Source organism: Halyomorpha halys, unplaced genomic scaffold, assembly GCF_000696795.3.
Source record: "Halyomorpha halys isolate HHAL.00 unplaced genomic scaffold, Hhal_1.1 Scaffold47.1, whole genome shotgun sequence".
NCBI lineage: Eukaryota > Metazoa > Arthropoda > Insecta > Hemiptera > Pentatomidae > Halyomorpha > Halyomorpha halys.
In genome coordinates, this window is record NW_027114806.1 from 2,136,798 (window position 1) to 2,142,009 (window position 5,212).

At 28.2% G+C, this 5,212-nt stretch overlaps 1 protein-coding gene across 1 annotated transcript in view; it reads left to right on the top strand.

Moving 5' to 3' along the window:
• The first annotated feature begins 2,038 nt into the window (after positions 1-2,038).
• Positions 2,039-5,212, top strand: part of LOC106689739 (ankyrin-3) — an 11,952-nt gene continuing 8,778 nt past the window's right edge. The window contains exon 1 of the mRNA XM_014434902.3: positions 2,039-2,136. The gene's annotated coding sequence lies outside the window, so the exon portion shown is untranslated. The remainder of the gene's footprint in view (positions 2,137-5,212) is intronic.

Consider the following 5,212-nt stretch of genomic DNA (forward strand, 5'->3'; position numbering starts at 1 on the left):
GACTATATAATTTTAATTTTTAACTTATTAATAAACTAAAATATTCATATCCCTTTGCGTTATGTAACTTTAAATTTTTATTTCCTTAATTATGTTATTTAATTTTTTCAATTACCTATACATACATTTTATTTTCCACTTCTTTCATCACTTTAATTTTCTTAATTGTATTCTGTGCAATTATATACTTTATGTCATTCTGTTTGTTTTATTTTTTGTATTCATTGGTTTTTATCTTGTTCTAGAATATAGTGTACAATAATAATATTTATAATATAGTTGAGTATAATATAGAATTAATAAAATTAATTTGATGAAAGAAGTGGTAAATAAAATTTATATGTAGGAAATTGAACAGGTAGGTAAAATAACATAATTAAGGAAATTAATAAAAATTTGAAGTTATATAATGCAAAGAAATATGAATATTTTAGTTTATTAATTATTTAAAAATTAAAATTATGGAAAGAAAAAATAAAATTGAGAGAAAAAAAATATATGTAACAAATGAAATATGTAACCATAATATTTGTTAAAGAAGCAAAATATGAAGTTATAATTATTAAATTAATGGGGAAAAAAATTGAAATAACATTTAAATTTTAAATAATTTGAATAAAATTTAAACTGTACAAAAAATTTAATAAAAATTAAATTTTGTTACATAATTTTTTTTAATGTTAATAACTTCATATTTTGCTTCTTTATCTAATATTATGGTTACATATTTCAATTGTTACATATATTTTCTTTCTCTCAATTTTATTTTTTCATTTCATAATTTTAATTTTTAAATTATTAATAAATATTCATATTCCTTTGCATTATGTAACTTCAATTACCTATATATATATATTTTATTTTTCACTTCTTTCATCACTTTATTTTTATTAATTTCATTCTGTACAATTATTTACTTTATGTCATTATGTTTATGATTTATTCTTTGTATTCATTGGTTGTTATCTCGTTCTTTGTTCTTAGCACTGATGAAGGCTAGAAATTCTGGCCGAAACGTTGGCACGATTAAATAAGTTACTTAAATTTATTTATTGTTATATTTTGACCGCACCCCCAACCATCTTCTCATATAATTCATCCACGGTAAACTATCTCCCATTATGAATTTTTATGTTACTATGGGAGGTTTATCATAAATTTTTTTTTGGTCAGCACAATTATCACTGTAAAAAATAAAATCAATTTATTCATTTGTTTGTTACCTTTACTTTTCAATGAATCAGAGCATAAAACTACCAATCTCGCCTTCTTGTCGAACAAGGTAATTACGTTTATTTCTACTTATAGTAGTAGTATGTACAGTACATACCAGATGGCAGAAGGTCTCGTGGAATACCAAGGATGTCTTACCTGGAGTATGTTGACAGGCTTTGCAGAGCAAGAGGGAAGGATCTTCGTCAGGCCAGGATGCTAGCTGCTAATAGAGAATGTTGGAGCCTGTGGCTGAACGCTTTCCTAGTTACTACAGGAAGAAGCAAAAGAAGGAAAAGAAGATTTCTACTCGAAAATGGTAAAGTTAAAAACAAGTCCTAATATGTGACAGTTTACGAAAAATAAATAAATTAAATATAAAAAATAAATTAAATATAACAGGTAACCTTTAAATACCAAAGGTAGAAAAAGGTAAGACACAACACGAATTACTTTTTCTTTCTACACAGTAATGCACTACTAACTCACATTTTATTGCTGTTTTAGAGGGTTCGGAAAAAAAAAATAATATTCCCAACTTGTCGCAAAGCAAAATTTGTCATCAATTCAAGAAAACAATCCGAACAGATCTCTTGAAAATAATTGAACAATATTATGGAATAATCTTGAGCCATTGTTCAAGAAGGATTGTGTACATCTTGATACCGGCATATCTATTCTTTGGTGGAAAATGAACATGTGCTGTTCTCTGTGGTGAAATTACACAATGTTTGGAATAAAAAATAAAAAAAAGTCTTTTTTTTCGAGTGGTACCACTAAAATAGCCAAGTAGTAATATCTTTTCCAAAACGTATTGGAATCCAGTCCCAGGAACAGTTATGACGTCATGTCTAACAATATGAAGGATAGCAAGAAGTAGCATCTAGAACCAGTTGTGTTGCGGATTCTAAGCTGGAAGGTCAGGTGTGTATTTTGCAAGCTGAGTTGTTTATTATTTTTTTTATAACTAAAAATAATTTAATAAAATAATTCTGTTTTTACTTATAAAGCTAACAATTTTTTTTATGATAAAATGTGAATTATTTGCGTTTTTCTTTTTGTCCAAAAGCACGAAAGAAGAAAAAATAATTGGATGAATCGATTATGTCTGAACAAAACTTATAATATAACCCAATCTACATACAGACAGACAAGAAACCAATTTTGTTCTCTGATATCTAAAACGTAAATTAATTTTAGTTTTAATTTCCACTTTACAGTTTATCCAAAGCCTTACTGCCCGAGTGCGGAGTAATAGCAACTGTAGGAATAGCAGTTTCCATAATATTTCCGAAAATAAATTCTCAAAATATTAATTTCTAATTGTTCGGACAAAATTTTTGGTTTATGAAAACTATGTCTTAGGTACCATTATACGTACAGATGTCTGCTAGCACTCGATATAAAGCTAGTTTAACGTACCATAAAGTAGTTTATAACACATATCTTCTTAGGAGTAGTAGTTTTCATTCATTCTTATTTTCATAGCTTTAAGATTTGCTAAAATAAATGTATTTCTAGTTGTTCGGACAGAATTCTATATGCAAAATTCATATTAAAATGCGAATATCATAAAATATTCCCCTCCTTCCTCCCCTACGAAGATACGTGTCATAAATTGCTTTACTGTATCTCTGTACTGGCAGACATCTGTTCGTCAAATACTTCCTAAGATGTAATTTTTTAAATATCATGATAACTATTACTCCTACGAAGATAAACGTCATAAACTACTTTATAGTAAATTAAACTAGCTTTGATTTGAGTGCTAATAGACATCTGTGATTCGAATAGTTACTGAGATATAAATTTCCCTAAATAAATGCACTACTGATTTTTCAGTGTTTTTTTTTTTTTTATGAAATGTTGCTTTTAAAAAAAAACATTGTTAATTTTAGTAAATTTACTATACTTTAAATGATGTTTTTGGAGGGTTTCTAGTGTTGTTGGTAGTTTAGTAATAGTGGTCAGTAGAGAAAAAAAAAAGTTATTTCACTTCAATTTTTTATTACTTTAATGAAAACTATGTAAAGTTAAGAGAAATAATCGACCACTCTACCAACCATAATGTCTGCAGTTCTATAAGTTACAAAACAATCATTTTTGAGTCTTTCAAGGGAAAAAAAAACGTTGTACTTTATTTTCAGTTAAAAATTGGTTCAGTTTTTACCTCGAATATACAAGGGATATAGTTAATGTCATTATAAATGAAATAATGAAGTATTTCAATATTTCACGGCCAAGAAGTTTATTTTATTCGAAAAAAATCGAAAATCTTCGCTCGGATTTTTCAATGTGAGCTAATATCTACTGGTACTGGTACTGGTACTTGGTGAGGGTCCGGAAAGTGGGCCTAGTTGTCCGAGGTGAGAGTGTCAAGATTCATTCTTCGGGACCGCCAAAAAATGAATGTTATACTACCCCAGGTGGGAATCGAACCCACAACGTGCCGAACCGAGCGCACTAGGACCTGCGCCCCAACTCACACGTCCCCGAGCTAATATCTATAAAACTGCCAAAAAAAAAAATACAGCACATTTAGAATGTAGTAAAATAGAGCTCTTCGCGTTCGATAGCTCTCGGAATCGAGTTAAAAAAAAAAAAGCAACATTTCTTTCAAAATAACGAAAAATCAATTTTTGTACATTATTTGGGCGAATATCATGGAAACCTCTATCCCTAGGAACAACGTATGCATGTCTTTAGCTATAAATTTATGGTAAATTTGTGAGTGTTTTTATTTATTTATTTATTACCAGTCGGCTTGGTTGGCCTTAAAGATTATATTAGATGTGCAATATTTTTTTTTAACAATTGATTATGGGGGGGGATAGTCTTATACAAAAGACACCCCTAATTATTTACAATGTTATAAATAAGTAAAAAAATTAAGATTTATATGCGAATATCTTAAAAACTACTACCCATACGAAGATACGTGTCATAAAATACTTTATAGTAAGTTAATTTTTCTTTATTTTGAGCGTTGGCAGACATATGTACGTCTTATGGTTCTAGATATATAATTTTTCATAAATGTCAATGAAACTTGATGTACACAAGAGTTGCTCCAATTCGTACACTTATATGAGAAAAATATCTTATCACAAAGGTCAATAAAACTCTTTTTTTGTTTGGTCTATCAAACATATACAAAACCGAATTTTTTCAGTAATAAATTGGAAGTGGCCGAAGAAATTTCGAAACAAATATTTCACGAAACAAACTTTCGTTGGTATTGACTTGGGCGAAATATTTTTGTTGGATAGTTTAAAACAAAATAACAACAACCAGTAAAAACTCATTTTTCCCAATGCCAAAAGAATACCTGTAAGATTTGGTCCACGATTCATAAATATAGTTGGGAGAACCAATTATGGTAAATTCGTTTATAGGTATTGGAGTGTAAGAAACCACTCTCATCAACATTATAAGACATATTTAATTTTGGAGTTTTTTTCACATTATCCACCACAGTGCAGGCAGAATTGCGGATTTTGCATAATTAAAAAATGGATAAACTTATAAAAAATTAACAAATGCACATAAACGATTCCAAAATACTTTTTATTTTTAAAACTCAATCTATCATCCAAAAGTTTATGAACCCCATTGTAATTTTGGTTCTTTCTTCGGGACAATAAGTTGCAGTGAAGTTATTACATATTTTAAATAATATTTTAAGAGAGTTTTTGTTTTCATTTATTTATTTATTTATTTTTATTCTTATTTTATTTTATTTTAGTATGAATGTGATCATTCATCACTATTACCTATTGCCTATTACCTTATACAGATTGTAATATCTACCTATAAATAAAAAGTATTTAAAAAAATTTCTTATTTAAAGATTTTACTGCTAAACTCATTGTAATATTTTATTTTAATTTAAAAAGAACTCTTTTTTTGTCCGCAACGTCATGGGTATTCTATGAGGAAGTCTCTCTCGATCAGCCAGTTTTGATTGGGGTTTTCCGTGTTGGTGTACGTGGAGCAATAA